Source organism: Mustela putorius, unplaced genomic scaffold (genome assembly GCF_011764305.1).
Source record: "Mustela putorius furo isolate JIRA1106 unplaced genomic scaffold, ASM1176430v1.1 tig00537291_pilon_pilon_pilon, whole genome shotgun sequence".
NCBI classification, from domain to species: domain Eukaryota; kingdom Metazoa; phylum Chordata; class Mammalia; order Carnivora; family Mustelidae; genus Mustela; species Mustela putorius.
Genome location: NW_025422429.1, coordinates 1163106 through 1184732, shown reverse-complemented (window position 1 = coordinate 1184732; position 21627 = coordinate 1163106). Strand labels below are relative to the sequence as shown.

The 21627-nt window shown below is 41.1% G+C and overlaps 1 long non-coding RNA gene across 1 annotated transcript in view; it reads right to left on the bottom strand.

Moving 5' to 3' along the window:
* Positions 1–16649, bottom strand: part of LOC123390213 — a 31493-nt gene extending 14844 nt beyond the window's left edge. The window contains exons 1-4 of the long non-coding RNA XR_006604874.1: positions 16596–16649; positions 16156–16285; positions 15470–15532; positions 4121–4237 (exon numbers count right to left, since the gene is read on the bottom strand). This is a non-coding gene — a long non-coding RNA (uncharacterized LOC123390213). The remainder of the gene's footprint in view (positions 1–4120; positions 4238–15469; positions 15533–16155; positions 16286–16595) is intronic.
* Positions 16650–21627: the final 4978 nt, after the last annotated feature.

Genomic DNA, 21627 nt, shown 5'->3' with positions numbered 1-21627 from the left:
ACATGGGCAACTTTGGTTTTAGTTGTTGGATCAGGAGGGAGACAAACCCATAAGTGACTCTTAATCTCACAAAACAAACTAAGGGTTGCTGGGGGGAGGGTGGGAAGGAGAGGGTGGTGGGGATATGGACATTGGGGAGGGTACATGCTATGGTGAGTGCTATGAAGTGTGTAAGCCTGACAATTCACAGACCTGTACCCCTGGGGCTAATAATACATTATATGTTAATAAAAAATAAAAAATTTAAAAATTAAAAAAAGCCAAAGCCACAAGTAAATATATTTGTTCCAACAGAAGCTCTGCTCATGATCCTCATTCCTAAATTCAAACTGTCAGCCTCTCAGCTGATCTTCAAGGACTCATTTCTCTAGCTATTACCTTGCTCCCATATTGACTTGAAGCAAATTTAAGATGTTACCTTTTTCACCCATGAGTATTTCAGATTGTATTTCTAGAAGATCAAATCACTTTTTTGTAACCTAACAAAACCATTATCACATCCAAACTATTCTTAATATCATTAAACTTCTAGTCAGGGTTCAAATTTCCAAATGTGTCATCAAGTGTCAAAGTTTTATACAGTTTGTTTAAATCGGAATCCAAATAAGCTCTTTTCCTTGTTTTTGTTGTTTTGGGTTTTTTTTTTTTAAGATTTTATTTATTTATTTGACAGTGAGAGAGAGAGAGAGAGGGAATGCAAGCAGGGGAAGTGGGAGAGGAAGAAGCAGGCTCTCCGCGGAGAAGGGAGTCCGATGTGGGGCTTGATCCCAGGACCCTGGGATCATGACCTGAGCCGAAGGCAGACGCCTAATGACCGAGCCACCCCAGGCTGCCCAGCTCTTTGCCTTGTATTGGTTGATCTGCCTTTTATCTCTTTAGGTCTGTAGGTCATCCGCCTCCCTTCTTTTTAGTTCTTGAATTTTTTGGTTATTGTTGTTAATGACACTGTGTCTTTGGCTTGTAATTTCTTAGCACTGAGATTTTGCTCATTACAGACCAGCCGTATTATTTAACATGTTCCTCTCCACTTCACAATTCCCATGAGTCAGGATTTCTAACTGCAGCACTATGGACATTCTATTTGCTAGATAATTATGCCCAGATGATCCTGGGCATCCCAGGATTTAGTAGCATCTCTGGCCTCTGCCCACCAGGTATCAGCGGCGTATGCACCCAAATGAGTGACAACTAAGAATGTCTCCAGATATTGCCAAATATCACCTTAAGGGAAAAACTGAACCTCCTCCCTACCAAGAACCATTTTTATGAATTATATATAACCTTGAGCACATCGAGATCTTTTTTGGAAAAGCTACTTCATAGATGATATTGTGTTTCTCTAGAACGAGGATCATAACACAGAACAGCTCATCACTGACGATGTCGGTAGCCACGTCTTTGCAGCATCTGGATTCAGGTGTTCATTCGGGGTTTAGGGAGCGATGATATTCTAGCTGAATCACTTTTTCTTTATTTATTAGCTGGGATATTTCCACAGGAGAAAAGTTTCTTCATGTACTATTTGGCTGCCCAAAATATATGACTCTTTCCTTCTTTCAATTTCCAAAATTAATTTTCCTTCTTTTAGTATCATAATCCATTTGTGATCCTTTGCGTATTTGATGTGTTTCAATGCAAGGCAATTTTTAGTCTAAGTGATATATAAATGATTCCCTTCTATTGCTCGTGAGAGCCTCTATGAATGGCTCCGGTGTCCTTGTGACCTAACTGTCCTCTTGTGCATTTGCCTTCCCTGCTCTGGAATCAATTATTTTTCCAAGAAGTCCTGCTCCTTTTAGGAAGGAACCATATACTACTAGTGACGGTGATCATTGTTACTGGGTTGGTCATTGTTTTGAGTTTTGTTTCAATGAAGAGAGCTAGGCATTTTTTTTTTTTTAACTGCATCATGGAGTGCCTGGGTGGCTCAGTCAGTTAAGTGTCCAACTCTTGGTTTCAGCTCAGGTGATGATCTCAGGATCATGATGTTGAGTTCTGCATCTGGCTCTGCACTCCTTGCAGAAATCTCCTGGAGATTCTCTCCTTCTCCCTCTGCCCCTTCCCCCTTCCACACTCTCTAAATAGATAGATAGATAAATAAAATCTTTAAGATAAAAATATTCATTTTTCTGTCAATTTTTAAGCAAATATTAGCTCTTCATCTCCTTCTCCACCGTATCTATGAACACATAATGCTTGAACTGTTGCAGTAGCAACTGAAATGGTCTTCCTTTCTCTAGTCTCTCTGCTTAATATTCCAAATTGATTCCTAAGATCCTCTCCATTCTTCAATTTCTTAAATTCAAATTTTCCAACCTGCCATACCAAGTCCTTCTAAGTCTAGAGTTACTTATCAATACTCTCTCTTCCCCATCTACTTTAACCAGTAGCCTTCCTTCTAGTCAAATCATCTTTTCCTTATGCCTCCAATACACCTCTCAACTTGCACCTTCATATTGTTCCTCACATTCCCCTCCAAAATTCTACCTATTTGGGGGTTGCAAGTAGGTGTCTATGTTCTGCGCATAGTTCGCATGAAGACCAATATAAAGAAACAGATAAGCGTGTTGTCATTGACAACTTGCCAGAAATAATGCGATTCCTGTTTTTAAACATCATGGTATTTTAAAATTAAAAGATCTAAGCAACTACCCACTTTAATCCCAACATTCTCCCAGTGAGGCTACTGGAGTTCACAGGATGAGTCCTTTAATAAACATCATACAATAGGCACCATCAGGGCTGAAAGCCACATACCCTACTCCAAGGGTTCTTCTCTTTTTGCCGCACAAAGCTGACATAAACAGCTCTGTTATGCTGCTAGAGTTACCTGAGGGATAGAGTTATCTGAGGGAAGGAATGAGGGAACTGCTGAGGATTTTGTGAAGCCTCATTCAGGGTCACACTGGGTATCTGAGCTCCTAAGCTTGACACACATATCTGGTGAGAGAAAAATGCCAGCTGAATGTCATCTTTCTCTGAAAGTGTGAAGTAAACTAGCAGTAGCTGGGTACACATTAGGATGAGAAAGAAAAGTGGAGCCTGGGTGGCTCAGTTGGTTAAATTCTTAGTTTTGGCTCAGGTCATGATCTCCGGGTCATGAGCTCAGGGTTCTGAGATCAAGCCCCGTGTGTGTCAGGCTCCGCACTCAGCTAGGAGTCCACTTGGGATTCTCTCCCTCCCCTTCTGCCCCTCTCCTCACTCACGCTCACTCTTTCTCACTCTCTCTCAATTACATAAATAAAATATTTTTTTTAAAGATGAGAAATAAGTGGAGCCAGGAAATAGTCAAGAGAGCAAGACATTGAAGGTACGGAAAGGGATTTGAACCTCCAGATACAAACCTCACCTGCTTTGCCCTATTTCAACATGGCCAACTCAGAGACCGTAAAAGCCATAAGACCCAAGTCAACAGGGAAAAGCATTTAAAGGCTACAAGTAAGATGCCATTCTAGAATTTTCTTTTGAAAGCAACACACACACACACACATAAATACAGATGAGATGAGCTATCCGCTCAAATAACCCACCCTACAAAGTAGTTTTCAAATAGGCTGCCGATAATAACAGTAAGTCCAAAACCTCATCACGAATATTAAATCAAAAGCTCAAATAAACTATAAAACAATTTAAGGCATCTTAACACGCTGATGTTGTGATAAGGTCCCTACAGTAAGTAGGGATATATATGAGTATATATATATATATATATATATATATATATATATTCTAGTCCCTTTCCAGGTAGAGAAGGATATATACATTTTCAAGCAGGGTAATCAAATTGTAAACATGAACTAAGACATCAGCTTGACTGGAGTTCAAGTATAGATCAATGATGTATTTTATGGGAAAAGGTGTTCTCTTCCCAAGACTTAGTTTCCTCCAGTGGAAATAATGAAAGTACGTAATTCATGGAGTCGTGATGATATCTGTATTCATTTATTGAACAAATATCTATTGCACACCCTCTCTATGCCAGACATTCTAATATAGCTAGTGTATGATCCCTGGTACCACACAATCAATATTACTTATTAATATTTTGATAGCTCCAAGGCACTATTAAGATCATTTTCCTTGGCTCTTATGTCCCAGACAAACTTCTACAGTAATTTACCTTCAATGTAGAACATCTACTGGGGCACCTGGGTTGCTCAGTTGGTTGGGTGTCCAACTCTTGATCTCAGGTTTGTGAGTCCAAGCCTGGCATTCAGCTCCACACTAGGCACACAGCCTACATAAAATAATAATAATATATTTTTTAAAAGCTCCTGAAAGGGAAATGCAAATCAAAATCACAGTGAGATACCACCTCGCACCAGTTGGAATGGGTAAAATTAACAAGTGAGGAAAAGAGAGATGTTGATGAGGAAGCAGAGAAAGGGGAGCCCTCCTACACTGTCGGTGGGAGTGCAAGCTGGTACAGCCACTCTGGAAAATGATAGGGAGTCTCCTCAAAAAAGTTTAAAATAGAGCTACCCTATGACTCAGCAAATGCCCTACTGGATATTTACCCTAAAGACACAAACGTAGTGATCCAAAGGGGCACAGGCACCTGAACGTTTATTGTAGCAAAGGCCACAATATCCAAACTATGGAAAGAGCCCAGATGTCCATCAACAGATGAATGGATAAAGAAGACGCGGTATATATATATACAATGGAATACCGTGCAGACATCAAAACCCCCAAATCTTGCCATTTACAAAGATGTGGATGGAACTAGAGGGTGTTATGCTAAGCGAAACTGGTCAATCAGAGAAAGACAATTATCACATGATTTCACTGATAAGAGGAATTTGAGAAACAAGACAGAGGATTATAGGGGAAGGGAGGGAAAAATGAAACAAGATGAAACCAGAGAGGGAGACAATCCATAAGAGACTCTTAATCTCAGGAAACAAACTGAGGGTTGCTGGAATGGAGGTGGGTGGGAGGGATGGGGTGGCTGGGGGCGGACACTGGGGAGGGCATATGCTATGGTGAGTGCTGTGAATTGTGTAAGACTGACGATTCACAGACCTGTATCCCTGAAACAAATATTATAGTATATGTTAATTTGAAAAAAACAAGCAACAACAAAAGCTCCTGCAAGACAGACTCACTACTAAGTGAGAAGCTCATAGAGCAGCCACGGTAAGTGCTGGATCTATTACATAACAGGTAAGTTCTCTGTACACATAAAGCATTGATATTCTGGCATATCGGGTCTTTTCTGTGATTTTGGTTAGCATAAATCCTTTCTTCAAAACCTGATAATCTTTAAGTAAACTGATGAAGTCATAATAATAAAAACAGAAAACTCGGGGCGCCTGGGTGGCTCAGTGGGTTAAAGCCTCTACCTTCGGCTCAGGTCATGATCCCAGGGTCCTGAGACCCAGCCCCGCATCAGGCTGTCTTCTCCGCAGGGAACCTGCTTCCTCCTCTCTATGCCTGCCTCTCTGCCTACTTGTGACCTCTGTCTGTCAAATAAATAATAAAATCTTAAAAAAAATAAACAAACAGAAAACTGAAGTTTCTGCACAATTATGAAGCCAAGTTAGACTCAGTCTTAGGAACCAGCTGGCCTCCATCTGATTATTTTGTTTTAATAGTTACTCACATTTTACATTTCTTAATGAATTATCTCTCTCTGAATTTAGACATTCTTTTTTTTTTTAAAGATTTTATTTTTTATTTATTTATTTGACAGAAAGAGAGATCACAAATAGGCAGAGAGACAGACAGAGAGAGAGAGATGAGGAGAAGGAGGCTCCACGCTGAGCAGAGAGCCCCATGCGGGACTTGATCCCAGGCCCCTGGGATCATGACCCGAGCCGAAGACAGAGGCTTAACCCATTGAGCCACCCAGGCGCCCCTGAATTTAGACATTCTTATGTAATTATTTCAAGATGTATTTCCAAGACTGAAAAACATTTGGAAACTTCTTTCTTTTTCCTGCTTTCATTTGGTTTGCCTGCTCATTCTTCCCAGCTTCTCCTCTATCGTATCACCCAGTTGGCTCTCCAAACCAAGGCTCCTTATCTTGCCATATCTGTGAGCTCAGCTTTTAAGAGAAACATTAACACTTTTTTGAAGTTCCTCAATTCAAGGTCTCCCCAGCAATCCACTACTTTATATCGAAGTAAATACAATTCGTGGATTCCAGTAGATTCAAGAGCAGTAGACCACCTCGCTTACTATCATTGTGTTGTGCGATTTGTGTTACTGTAGTGAGGTCAGTCCCCACTAAGTACAGAGGAGAATTGAGTGGCTCTGTTTGTGAATCCTTATCTCCTTACCTTCACATTAGATCAGCTTATGGAACATGGAAGAATATATGCACATTCTATGTATGTCTAAAAATATATATCTGAGTATATTTACAAATGCATGTTATATATTGTATATGTGTATATCTGTTTTTACATAATAAACTTTGTATAATATACATGTACTTATAATGCATATATTTATACACGCCTATACTCCTTAGAATATGTGTGCAAAGACACAGGCACACAGTCAGAAATAATTACTTTCCCTTGAATAAATATTCTGCCAAACAATTCTAATTATCTAAGCATTAATATACCCTTTCTAGTGACCTTAAGATTCCGTGTTTCAAACGTTAATTTTGAAGCATCTCATCATAAAATGTGGCTGAATTTATCAAACAGGCCAAAATGGATCTATTAGGTTAATTTTTTTTAAAGCTTCTTGGTCTATGAAACCTGTACTGCTTGTGGAAAATATTTATATTCATTCAATAAGCCTAAGTTACATACAATATGTAATATTCATATTCACTTAACAAATATTTATGTTCAATAAAAAATTACAGAGCTCAACACTGTTCTAGGGGCAGGAACAAAAGACAATAAAACTTACATTTTCATGGTAAAACTTGGTAATGAATTATAAACAGATGTATATTATGGTATCAGGTCATAGTAATCACTGATAATAAAGATATAGCAGGTGTGGGAGTAGGAAGGATACAAGGTACTATGTTAAACAGAGCAACCAAGAGAGTCCCATGTGGGAAGTGACACCAGAGCAGAGAATGGATCAAAATGAAAGAGATGCCATTTATTTGAGCATCTGGTTCACAAGCTCTACACCATCAAGGATGGAGAGGGTCTTAAAGGTAGCAAGTTAGCCTGCCACAAGGTCATCAATGCTGGGAAAAGATAAGAAATTCCCAAGTCAGAGACAAAGGACTGTGTTACTCATAGCACAGCAGACCTCACGACCTCCACCTTGCCCTTGGTCTCCAGCCCTGGGAAGATGTGAAAGCTGACCCAGGTCAATGTTGCCCATAGAGAATGGGTCTATGACATAAAGAGGAACCCCAAGCATAGGGAACCCCCAATCTTAAGAAGGGGACTGCTAGACAACCTATCCAGTCCCTGCTGGAGACAGAGGGACACTGTCTTTATTATACTGGTCCGCAACAAACCTGCCCCATATCCTACCAGAGATACTACCTCTGTTTTCTAAGGCTATGCAAGCATCCTTGAAAAGAATCCAAAACAAAAACTGATCTGAGATGTGCAGACCATGTCCGGGAGAATAGTCTCCTCATGTCAGCTTTTAACAAACACCAGAATCACCGGGAAGCTTGTTCCAACACATATTGCTAGGGTTAACCCCCAGCGCTCCTGATTCAGTCTGTCTGAGGCAAGTCTCAGTGCTTGCATTCCCTAAAGTTCCTGGGAGATAGTGATATTGTTGATCAGGAATCCACACTTTGAAAATCACTGCTTTAAGTCTGTTGTGTTGTCCCTGATTCGCTTCCATTTCGCTCTGCTTTATAATCAGAAAATCACGATTCTAAATTGCGTCTGCATCTTGGGATCTTTCATTCCATTAAATCTGGTAAGTAGTATCTCTTATTAGAAACAATTCTCATATCTTATAATGTGGCTCAGCTCACTGACTTTTATACTCTATTCCAGACACAAAACAAAGGAGACAGTTGCAATAATAGAGAAAAAAAGAATCCTGTTTACAAAATTAACTCAGTACTCTTATAATCTGAATAGTAACCTTGTGCCTAGAGTTGATATTAATGACATTCCAGTTTTTAGCTACAAGATGCCTTGATGGAAACGCAGATGTCTGCATTGTCTAAAGAGCACTGATCATTTTCATTTACTGCAACCTACACTTGGTTACTGCAGCTCTAAAAATTCTTTTAGGTCAAAATTGATCTTTAGATGACCTAATAATATTAGATATTTCAGATTACGCACATGTCCATAAAGCTATACCATTAACACATAAATATGCCTTACGGCTATGTCAAAATGGTCTCAACCACTGCAGTGTTTTGTTGTTATAGCTCGAAAATCTAACCGTTCTATGAAATTAATTCCAAAAAGCGCACAGACATGCAGTGAGTGAGAAAAACACTCACTCCTATTTAAAATATTTTCACATTCACCATCTATTTTAACAAAGAAATTTTGTAGGAATTATCGCATTACTCAAATTTAACACTAGAATATAGATTTGGAGATTTGCTTTCAGTTTCTCTTAATCCAAGGATTGACTCTATTTCACCTATAGATGGCGCTTGTGCCCATATTACTTAGCATTGTAGTAAAAATTGTGAAAAAGTTCTCTCTTAAAAAAAAAAAAGTTGGCAATAAGTATTAGAGCAGTTCACAAACAGAAAGTATGGCAAACTCTCACTTTATATATGACATCACAATTCCTGAAAAAATACTACAAAATCGACAATATATCAAGGATGCAGAGAATAAATTGTGTGCACATTCTCCCTCTCCCTGCAAACAGTGGAAGCAGGATTTGAACTCAGGTGGGCTTGACCCCAGTTTGTCAGTATCTCATACCAAACACCAAGCCCTAATACACAGAAATCCTTCTCATGATGCTCTGCTACAAAGTACATTTTTGCGTTTGTTACCACCCTTCCCTCTTTGTGTTGGACCTCAGGGATGTGTAACAGTTTTTATCACAGCTTCTCCCTCTGCCCCTCCCCCAGGCTCATGCTCTCTCTCAGACTCTCTTAAATAAATAAATAAAAGATTTTTAAAAATGACTTTTTAAAACGTTTTCAAGCCCCAAAATTGAGAAAGTAGTGGAGCCCCCCAAAGATCTCTCAGCCAACCTATCCATATTTCATCTTAAATCCCATGGCCAATTTTATTTCATCTCTACTCCCAACATAATGAGAAACAGATTGTTTTAAAGCAAACTTCCAGACATCATATCATTTCATCTGGAAATGTCTTATGATGTAGATATAAAGCATGAAAACATTTTTTAGAACATAACCACAATGTCAGTAACACCTCTAAAAACCAAGCAAATAATGAATTCCTTAATATTATCAAATATCCATGCAATGTTCACACTTCTGTGATTGTCTCATAAATGTATTTTTTATAGTTTGTCCAAATCAAGAATAAACACTCCCTTATACTGCATTTGGTTTATAGGCATCTTAAGACTCCACGTGGGACACCTGGCTGGCTCACTTGGTATAGCATGGGATTATTGATCTCAGAGTCATGTGTTTGAGTCCCATGCTGGGTGTAGACATTACTTTAAAAACAAACAAACAAAAAGACTCTATCTACACCAGTTTCCTTCCTGTTTTCTTATTTCTTTATGCCTGTATGTTTACTGATGGCATCCCCCAATCCCAATAATGTAATTTATCCTTGAGAATACTCTCTATTGATTCCTTTTCTGTAGAGTGCAATCTGTTTCCTCTAAGACAGTGAGTATATCCAATTTGTATCCCCATTTTACCTTTCAATGATTATCTTCTTTCCCCAAATGGCCATGTTAAACTCAGTCTATCCAAGCACTATACCCCTAATCCAGTTCCACCCCTCAGTCCCTCCCAGCAATCATCTCCTCCCACACCACATCCACACCACAAAGCTCCCATCCTCAACCTCACACCTGGGCTGGAATACCTAAGGCTCCTTTTTTGTGATCCCCATCTCTCCTGACCAGATGCGGCACAAGGAGCCACTCACACCTTCTAGCAGTTGACTTAACCCAACACAGGGCTTACTTCCTAAATCAGAATCAGGTTTAGTTCTGAATTTCTCTTGAAAAGGTCTTTTTTCATTATGATAGGAAAAATTCAAGAAAGTGTTGCCATTCCCTGAATTTCCACCCTCCTATCAAAATATCAACGTATGCCTTCAAGAATAATTAGTATGTGATGGGAGGTTTTTCTTCCCGGTCTTGTTTGGTTACTCCTTTTTCCATGTCCTGCAAATAGACTGGTCAAGCTTAAATGTAAAAAAATAATAATAATAAAAAGTAAGAGCTATGTAAGTACTAGAAGAAAACATGGGTGAGTTCCCCCATAACTTAAGAAAGAATAAAACTTTCCTAACTATGACTAAAAATTCAGATGCAGAGCTCACATAGTTCAGTCACTAGAGCATCAGACATTTAAAAATCTAGATGCAATAAAATAAAATACAGACAGACCTGACCACATAAAATTATAAACAACCAACCAATCAAGTCCTCTACAAAATAAAAGAAAAACCAAAATCAAAAGAAAAATGACAACCTAGAATTAAGTGTCTGCAACTTACATGACAAAGCAAGGGTTAGGGTCCCTATATAAAGAATTTCTAAAAAGGAAAAAAACAATAGCCCTCTAAATATGGGCAAGAACTGTGAAGAGAAAACTCACAGGAAGAGAAATGGTACTAAACTTAGAAGATCAAGCTTACCCTTTAAAAAGAAAAATATAAAAAAAAAGTATATTGAACTATTTCCTTCCTATTGGACTGGCAGAAATCCAAAAGAATAACCACACATACTTAATTTGTTATATGCATAAAAGCATCCTCATATCCTGTTCAAAAATCAAAAAAGATTAACCACCATTAAGTGAAATACGACAATAGTTAGCTAAATTATACATGAATTTACCATTTAACCCAGAAATCCCACTTCTGGGGACCAGCCACAAGGGCACACTGATCAAAGAAAGAAGAGGTTATATCACTATATATATTTGCAAAAGACTAAAAAAACCCCAAATATTGATTACTAATGAACTCGTGGAATGTGTTATGTTATACTCACACCATGAAGTGCTAAGCAACTGGAAAAGGAACTGAGGAATATCTCTTTGTGGCACTACAGAGTGAACTCCATAGTACATTATTAAGTGACAAAACAAAGTTTAAGTTAGCGGTGCCTCAGTGGCTCAAATGGTTAAGCATCTGCCTTCAGGTCCTGGGATCCAATCAGAGTCAGCACACCTGCTTCTCCCTCTCCCTGTGCCTCCCCAACCGCTCAGGCTCTCTCTCTGTATTCTTTGTCTCAAATGAATAAATAAAATCTTAAAAAACAAAACCAGCAAAAAAAAAAAAAAAAAACCCACAAAAAACAACAACAAAAAAAGAACTGGGTGCCTAGATGGCTCAGTCATTAAGTGTCTGCCTTCAGCTTGGGTCATGTTCCTGGGATCATACCAGCATCCCTCCCCGCTCTGCAGGAAACCTGCTTCTCCCTCCTGCACTCTCCCTACTTGTGTTCCCTCTCTCACTGTCTGTCAAATAAATACTCTTTAAAAAAAGAAAACCCACAAAGTTTAAGTGAAAATCAAGTACAATATGACAAAGAGCTACATATGGGCCTTCTTATATTAAAAATAACAAAATGAGAATCACTATATTGCATATCTAAAATTAATATGAAATTGTATGTTGATTTCACTGGAATAAAATAAAAACTTAGGGGCGCCTGGTGGTTCAGTGGGTTGAGCCTTGGCCTTCAGCTCGGGTCATGATCTCGGGGTCATGAGATGGAGCCCCACATCAGGCTCTCTACTCAGCAGGGGGCCTGCATCCCCCCCCACCCCCCTCTGTCTGCCTCTCTGCCTACTTGTGATCTCTGTCTGACAAATAAATAAATAAAAATATTTAAAAAGAATAAATGAGTAAAATAAAAAATAAAAACTTTAAAAAATGGCTACCCACATTGGGTAAGGGCAGGAGTAGCATAAGGGGACAGAGAGAAGCCAGACTGATCTCTGAATATGCTTTGCTAAATTTATATTCACAATCCATCTTTAGAAAAATTTAAATATTTTTAATACTTATACAAAAACAATAATCAAAATGAAAACAAAACCCTAAAAACAAAGAGCAAATGAAAGAAATCAATCAAATTGTGTCTCAATTTGATGGTATACCTCAGAGAGGAAATACCTGCTAAGCTTAAGACACAGGAATGTGACTATGTGCCACAATGGGAATACACTGAAGGATAAGAGAACTAAAACAAACAAAACAAAACACCAAAAAACAAAAGAAAACCATCGAAAAAAGATTCACAAATCTGACCACATCAACATGTAAAACTTTCATATTACCAATGATGCCACAAAGTGAAAACATAAGACAAACTCTGGAGAACATATTTACAATGAATAGAACAAAGATTACTATATAACACTCATAAAGGATATTTATCAATCAGTAAGAAATACAGAACAAAATTAATGGAAAGGTATGTAAAAATATACAAAACATATAAATCAACATTTCACAGAAGAAAAGTGAAAGGCCCAATCCTATCCAAAATCAGAGAAATACAAATCAAAACAATAGGGTTTTCATCTTTCATCAGACTGGGCACAATTTTGAAATAACGGTATCAACTGTGAACAAGGAGACAAAGAAAGCTGTCCTGTCACCTAACAGCTGGTGGGAGTCGTATGGTCACTTAGACCAATTTGGGAGCATAAAGTGACACTGGAAATGCTTAGTCTCTCTGACCCAACAATATGTATCATGCGTGTACACTACAGAATACTTGAAATGCTTGTTCTTCTACAGGGAGAGAAAATGTAAAAGATGGTCACTGCACAATTATTCATAATAATGATAAACAGAAATGACATAAGAAACAGACAACTAAAATGTATGCTGTCATAACAGAATATTAAAAGGAATGAAGTAACCAATTTGGATAGATCTTAAACACAATATTAAATTCTAAACACAGGGCCACCTGCGTGGCTCAGTTAGTTAAGCATTCAGCACTCGATTTCAGCTCAGGTCATGATTTCGGGGTCGTCAGATCAAGCCCCATGTCGGGGTCAGCAAGAGATCTGCTTGAGATTTTTCTTTTCCCTGCCCCTCCTGCTTGTGTGTGCTCTCTCTCGCTCTTTCTCAAATAAATAAATAAATCTTTAAAAAAAAAAAAAGGCAGCCAAAACAATCCTGACAAGTTTGTCAAGAAGAATTTGTTCAGTAGAACAAACTGGAGAACTTACATTCCTGACTTCAAACTTGCTATAAAGCTACAGTATCAAACACAAGGAACCAGCATGATAATATCCACATATGAATATTATCATCTCCACAAATGAACAGAAGTGGGAGTCCAGAAACAAACCCATACACCTATGGTCAACTGACGCTCAACAAGGGTGCCAAGATCATTCAATGGGAGAAAAAAAGAGTCTCTTCAACAAATGGTATTGGAACTGAATATCCACATGCAAATGCATAAAAATGGACCCCTTCCTCATATCATATACAAAAATTAACTCTAAATAGATCAAAGACCTAAATGTGAGAGCTAGAAACAATAACACTCTTAGGAAAAATACACGAGTGAATCTTCATGATCTTAGAATGACAACAGATTCTTAGATATGACCTCAAAGGCAAACACAACAAAGGAAAAGAGATCCTTTTGTGAATCAAAGGATATACTTTCAAGAGAATGAAGAGACAACTCACAGAATAGGAAGAAATATTTGAAAACCACATATGTGATAAAAATCTATTACCCAAAATACTCTTCAATAAATCCAATTAAAAACAGGCCAAGGATTTTAATGGACATGTCTGCAAAGCAGATACACAAATATCCAACAAGCACTCGAAAAGGTACTCATTAGACATTAGGGAAAAGCAAATCAAAACCACAATGACATGCTACTTCCTACCCACTATGTTGGCTATAATATGACAACAAGTGCTGTCAATAAAGAGGGGAAACTAACCCTCATGCATTGCTGGTGGAAATATAAAATTGTGCACATTATGAAAAACAGGCGGTTCGGCGGTAATTTAAAACTAATGCATGATCCAGCATTTTCACTTCTCAGTAAATACCCAGAAGAACCAAAGACATGTATTCTATCAAAATTTGCACATGAATGTTCAGAGCGGCACTACCCAACAGTGATAAAGCAGAAATAAGCCAGATGTCTGTTAACCAGTAAGTGGATGAACAGAACTCGGGTCCTTCTACACAATGGAATATTCTTCAATGATAGAAATGAAGTCTTGGTAAAAAGGCACACTTAGCTATAAAATGAAGGTCTGAGGATCTCATGTATAACACGGTGACTACAGCTGATATCACAATTAAAATCTGTTGACTCCAGAGCTTAAATACTCTCACCAAAAAAACAAAAACAAAAACAAAAACCCAAAACAAAGAAAGAAAGAAATATGTGAGGTGAGGGATGTGTTAGATTAGATGGGAGGAATCCTCTCACAATGTTCACTACATACCTTATAGTTCTGTCAAATATACCTTAATAAAGCCAGAAAAGAAAAACAATGAAGTCTGTAACGTGCTCCAATATGATGAAGTTTAAAAACATTACACAAGGTGAAGGAAGACACACATAAAATATACACTTTGTATGACTATACTCCTACAATAGATCCAGAAGATCCAAGTCCATACTGACAGAAAGTAGATTAGTGGTTTCCAGGGTCTGAGAATTTTGGAGTTATTTTAAGGACGTGCGGTCAACTTATTCTATAAAAATCCGAGGTTTTGTAAAGGGAAAACAAAAACAAACCAAGACCAGGGGAAAGCTCTCTACATGGGCTTTAGTAATACCTTCTCCTAAAAAACCTCATTAACTGGGTTCTGCTTGGTAATCTGTCTTTTGCTTCCACTGAAGAATAATTATAGTCATTTATTTTGTGGTTTGCCACGAGGTTGTTCATCATTTATATAAAGAGAAACAGAAGTTTTTTATTCAGCTCTTGATCCCAGAAAGTCTTTAGGCTCCGAAAGGAATAGGGATGCTCTATGCATGTTTTTTTTTGGGGGGTGGGGTGGGGGATGGGGAGGGAGTGTGGGGGAGTCATGGTCAAAAGTCTGAAATATTTGCAAGTTTGATAACCACATGACTTTATATGATGTGTGTGTGTGTGTGCGCCACTTTGCCCTATTGATCTGCTAATCCAATGCTACTGGTCTACACACCTCAACATCACCTGCAACCTTGTTCAAAACCAAAACTCTCTGGCCCCATTCTATGGTTTAAAACACCTCCCAGTTTTGATCTGATGCACACTAAAGTCTGAGAAACACTGTGTCATGCTGGTTCCCTCAGGTTCATTTTATCTATTTCTACTTTTCTATTTTAAACACGAGTCATAATCCTCATAAGTTCCATTATAAAACAAAGCAGAAAATGACTTCAATAACTCACACAGGACTTCTTCATATTTTGCTGGTCTTCCTTGGAAAAATGCAGAAATCTCTGAAGGCAGAGCTGGGATGGAGAAAGAGGAATGAAGTCATTAAAGGTACAGACTGCCTTGCAGTTCCCGGACCTGCCTTCTTAAAAAGCTGCAAACATCACCTGGGTGAAATGCCCCTCTGTGGGAGAATACCCTTTTCACCTCGCAGAAGGGGCAAGAAAGGACATATGTAAACCACCCACACAACTACGTCTGACTGTGATTTGGCCATGCAGAGCTTGAGTGTGCAATTTTTCACTGGGTGAATGGAACTATCGTCTAGGACATTTTTAAACAATGTCTGTACCCCTATGTTCTGTTTCAAAGAAATTTTAAAAATGAGAAAAATTGGTTAAGCAAATTATAATACGCTAAATGAAGGAACACGAAACCTTCAGCAAAGGTTGTACAACAAAAGTTGTTACATCTGTATTTCCTTGTTTACTCAAGTTAGAGAAGGCAACCAAAGCTAAGAAAAAAAGGATGGAGGCACTTTCAAGTGAGTGTACGTTTTGTTTTTCTAAAGCATTGCAGTTTCTCAAATGGCTATCTTTTCTTAAACCAGTGGTGATGTGGTCAGTACAGGACTGGGGTAGGAAAACTCAACGTTTCCTCTGGGTTCTGCCCCAACACAAAGACAGGGAAATTCACTTACATTTTCAGCACCAATTTCTTCTCAACCTTCAAGAAGAAAAATAAGTAACTCTCCTTGTACTGCTGTCTTGTAAAGAACTCAACAGCACAGCTTTCAATGCCAGATTCATTGTGTGAGCAGAGCTCAGAATCTGGGAAGAGGGAGCACAAAACAAAGAGTAGGGGTTGAACTGGGGTTGGTGAGACAAAACTGACTCACATCTAGTTTTAAGGCCCTTTCCCACAAATCCCTGGAATGCCTCCAGCACAGTTCTATTTCCCAGGTCATCTAACCATCCTTCACTCCTTCCAGCCCAGCTGCCCCGGTCCAGGCTTCTCTCCATTAGGCAGCCTGGGAGCTTCTGAATGGGGCAATATTCTCAATTCTCACTTGTTGTGAACACGCCTGTGAAAACCTAGGATCTGCTCCTCTCTCCGAACTACACTCTGCTCAAAACTCACTCAAGAGGTTCCTGGGTGGTTTGGTTGGTTAAGCAAACGACTGGATCTCAGCTCAGGTCTTGATCTCAGGGTCATGAGCTCAGCCCTGCAGTGAGCCTACTTAAAAACAAAAGAGAGAGAGAGAGAGAGAGAGAAAGAAAAAGAAAAAATAAAAAACCTCAAATAGTTGTAGGATTCTCTCCAACTAACATATACTTAGAGACTCCTCCTTCTTACTTCCCAAGATGTGCTTTTCTAACGTAGATGAGAAAGACACCTGAGGGGCAAATTCATTTTAGCTGGAATTGTCACCCAGGCCCAGAGTTCCAATGTATTTGTTATTCCATAGACTCTCAGGTCAGACCTTCTATAAATTCAAATCAAGACTGCTGACAACTGTTACAAACCTAACTTGGATACAATTATACGGTCTCTATTAGAGGCTTTGAAGACATCTAGAAATCCCATACACAGAGCTACTACATGGTTAAGATTCAAACGTTCAGATCGTTTATCTGCTAGTGTTGTGACATAGGGTACATAATAATAGCATGGGTGAAATGAAAAGAGTGGAGAGAAAGGAGCTGATCTGAGAAAAGGACCAAGAACATGAATGAGTCTTTTTTTTTTTTTAACACAAATGAGTCTTAAATGAATTTTGCTAAGTGAAATAAGCCAAACTCAGGAGATAAATATTATATAATGCCGTTGACATTCTGAAAAGGGTAAAATTGTAAAACATAGACCAAAGGGTTGGGTGAAAAAGGCAGGGTTGAGTAATGACCACGGGGAATGAATTAGATTATCCATGACCCGTACTGACATAAACAAATGATGGAATAAATAAATGAGGAAAATGAAAATCTTTCCTTTACAGAAGAATCCCGATAAACATATAAGTAAAACAGAAAAATCTCCTTTTAGAACACCACAGTAAAAGTGGTTGCAGGCAAGACCCAACAATGAAAGCGAAAATTAGTGGCCAAAACTATAAATATAAACAGGATACCTGGGTAGCCTCAGAGTTTCTCCTCAAATTTACTAACACTCCTGGTGGTTTTAAAATATGACCATAAATTCGAAAAGGGGCTAAGTGAATTTCCTCTGTCCCTGGGTGTGCACTGGACTTAGCCAATCCACTCTTAAGTGTAGACTGGATATGGAAAAATCCTAAATATATAGTGCAGAAACCCCGCTGATACCACCTTAACCAAGTACTAAAGGTTAGTATGACGAATCACGTTGATATCACGTGTCACCTGATACACAAGTAGGGCACATCCTTCCAAGGGCATTCTTCCTAAAAATATATACCTCAGTCCAATAAGGAGAAAACATTAGACAAACGTCAGTTCAGAGGCACTTTTCACAATACCTGACCACTATTCTTCAATCATGTGAATGCCATGAAAGACAAGGAAAGACCAAAAAAACTTACAGGTTGGAGCAGACATAATGATTAAATAAATGTATCGTGGTATCTGGACAGAATCCTGGATCAGTAAAAGGGCATTCGTGGAAAACCTGACGGAATCTGAACAAACTCTGTAATTTCGTTAATACAATTGCGCCCGAGTTGCTTCCTCAGTTTTGATAACGGTACCATGGCTCTGTAAAATGTTAACATTGGGGGAAGTTGCGTGAAGTGTATATGGGAGGTTGCAGGAGATGAGAGCGTGCTTTCTTCAAGTTTGGTATATGGACAGTTTTTTACACATGAACGGTTTTTAGTACTAATACCGAATTGCTAGCTTGCTGCTTTTCTCATTCGAGAATAACCATGCTGGTCACAGATAGCGGGTACAGAGATGAAATCCAAACACAGCATCCCTTCTCTGGGCTTGCGTCTAAAATTTGGTCGAAGGACAAGGACAAAAGCCTGGCTCCAGGCAGCAGGAGTGAGTACCTCAGACAGCAGTCTCTCAGCTCAGCCGACTGGGCAGAAACTCTCCAGCTGGTTTCTCAAGAAAAGCTCATGGGGTACACTGGGGAAGAGAATCTTGAGAGAGGTACTGAATCATTTATGCGCCATATATACATGGTAAACGCCTCTAATCTTCACTAAACCCCTGCTAGCTCAGTACGATGAGTAACTTTTTAAGACTTAGGGTTAGATAGCCCTCTTAAGGGTAGACGCACTTTCCCAGCACTAGGTGCCAGGAGCAGAGTTCTAGCTCCTCCCCGCCGCCACCTCAGCGCCGCTCCCTCCGTCTGCGCAAGTGCGTCCCCGCCTTCTCCTCCCCGCTCCTCCGTTCCGGGCCTCCAGCTCCTCGCCGCCCCGCGCCCGCGCCGTGCTGCTCCATCCCTCAACAGTGGTGCGTCCCCGCCTTCTCCTCCCGGCTGGTCCTTCATCTGCCTCCAGCTCCTCCCCGCCACCGCGCCGCTCCCTCCGTCTGCGCAAGTGCGTCCCCGCCTTCTCCTCCCCGCTCCTCCGTTCCGGGCCTCCAGCTCCTCGCCGCCCCGCGCCCGCGCCGTGCTGCTCCATCCCTCAACAGTGGTGCGTCCCCGCCTTCTCCTCCCGGCTGGTCCTTCACCCGCCTCCAGCTCCTCCCCGCCACCGCGCCGCTCCCTCCCTCTGCGCAAGTGCGTCCCCGCCTTCTCCAAGCCCGTCCGTTCCGGCCTCCAGCTCCTCGCCGCCCCGCGCCGCTCCCTCTCTCTGCGCAAGTGCGTCCCCGCCTTCTCCTCCCCGCTCGTCGGTTCCCGGCCTCCAGCTCCTGGCTGCCCCGTGCCGTGCTGCTCCCTCCCTCAACAGAGGTGCTTCCCCGCCTTCTCCTCCCGGCTGGTCCTTCATCTGCCTCCAGCTACTCGCCGCTGCCGCGCCCGCGCCGCTCCCTCCCTCTACCGATGTGAGTCCACGCCTTCTCCTCCCCGCTAGTCATTTCCCGGCCTTCCGCTCCTCTCCTTTGCCGCGCTGTTTCCTCCCTCTGCGCATGTGCATCCCCGCCTTCTCCTCCCCGCTGGACCGTTACCGGCCTCCAGCTCCTCGCCGCTGCGCTGTTTCCTCCCTCTGCGCATGTGCATTTCCGCCTTCTCCTCCTGGCTTGTTCTTCCCGGGCCTCCAGCCCCTCCTGCAAAACCTTCTCTGGCTTCCGGGTTCACGAGGTGAGGGAGTTAGGGGTGAGTCCCGGGGGATGGGAGCGAGTGCCTAAGGGGCCCTGTGCGGCCCGGGGGTCCGGCGGGGGCAGGGGTGCCCGGTTGTGGGTCGGAGCCCCGCGGGCACCAGACCGACCCCTGGATTCTGCGTTGCCTGCAGAGTTGAAGGGCCGGCGAGCGGCGGCGTCTCTGCATGAGGGACCAGGGTCCCGAGTGGGAACCTTGGCTCTCGGGTTCCCAAGGCCCGCAGGTGTCCGGCTGCAGCGCTAAGCTGGCCGCGCCGTCCTGCGGCGGCGGGTGGGGAGTTTGCATGCGTGACGTGTGCGCCAGACCCACGGGGAGGGGGTGGGGCTGCGGGTAGGGGTGAGTGTGCTTGTGCGACCTGCGTGCAGTCTTGGCGTTATGACGTGTGTGTGTTTGCGCGTCTTAAGTGCGCCGGGCTTCCTAGGAGGGGCGCGGTTGTAGGAGAACCAGGCAGGGTGTCTGATGTGAATGAGTTGCTCTGGAGGATAGTCCACGTGATTATTCTGAGCACTCACATTTTTTTTTAAGATTTTATTTATTTATTTATTTGTCAGAGAGAGAGAAAACATAAGCAGGCAGAGTGGCAGGCAGAGGCAGAGAGAGAAGCAGGCTCCATACCGCGCAAGGAGCCCAATGCGGGACTCCATCCCAGGACCCTGGGATCATGACCTGAGCCAAAGGCAGCGGCTTAACCAACTGAGCCACCCAGGCGTCCCCTGAGCACTCACATTTTGTTAGCTGCTCTTGTATTTGTTGTGTATGTAATAACGTGAGGCTGGAGCTTTGACAATTCTCTAGGGCTTTCATTGCTCGGTTAACTCATTTGTGCAATGGAGGAGGGGAGAGGCTGTACTAGCTAGCCACCAAGGCCCTTTCCCCGCTCTAACATTCCCCAGGCCCCCAGTTATTATTTATTATGTATTCATTTGTTATTTGTTATGTAAAAGCATGACAGTATCCTGAAGCCATCGAAGGCTGTGTGGCAGTGGCAGGTCTGGGACAAATTTAAGAAGAGCGAGATGAGCTGGAGCTGAGAGGGTGGGCACGCTGGCTACACAGGAAATGTCACTTCTTTGGAGAGTCTGTGAGGGCAAACAGGGCAGCAGCCATAGCGAAGGAAATTCTGTCATCACCCCTCCCTGAACACCCGCTCCTCCCCTCATTTTCCATTCCCCATTTGCCATTGTTGATGGCATCTAGAAAGATGCAGAGGTTCCTGCTCTCCTGGCCTTATAGACGTACAGGATGTTAGTGCAGGCACGAGGTTATCTGTTTTGGCCTTATTTGAGAAATGAAAAAAAAAAAAAAAAAAAAAAAAAAAAACTTGAGCCTGAGAAGGTGACTGACCAAGATCATGCAGTTTGTTGGTGGCAGAACCATGGTTAAAAGTGAGGTCTGCAAATTCCCAGGCCATGGCTCATTTTGTCACTGTTAATTACGTCAAAGATAGTTTCTCATTAAAAGACCTTTTGAAAGTTGTAAGAAACAAACATTAAACATTTATTTTTTATATTGCCTTAAATACCCCCATCTCCTTTTTCCAGAGGTTTCTTGGATTTTCTGACCTCAGGGGATTAATAGTGTTCACAGGAAAACAGATGAACAGTGTGGCTTGAGATTTTTAATTTTTAATTTTTCCCACATCAGTTCTGAAAAAGCCATAGTGTTTCCTCCTTTAGGTTACTGTTAAATGTTCAACTCATCTTCTCATGTTTTTAATTTTTCTGTGTCACAGAACCTAAATTGGTAATAAATCAATAAGAAACAAATGTTTACATTCACTCAGTGAAAAGTATCATGTCTAAGCTCAACATCTATCGGAGCCACACATGGACACGTAAGTATCTTGTATGTGGCGCTGTGTGGGCAGGTAAATTCAAGAACTGCAAGGCAGGCCAAGTCTCTTCTAACTTCCTTCTTCCTTCCTTCTTCCTCA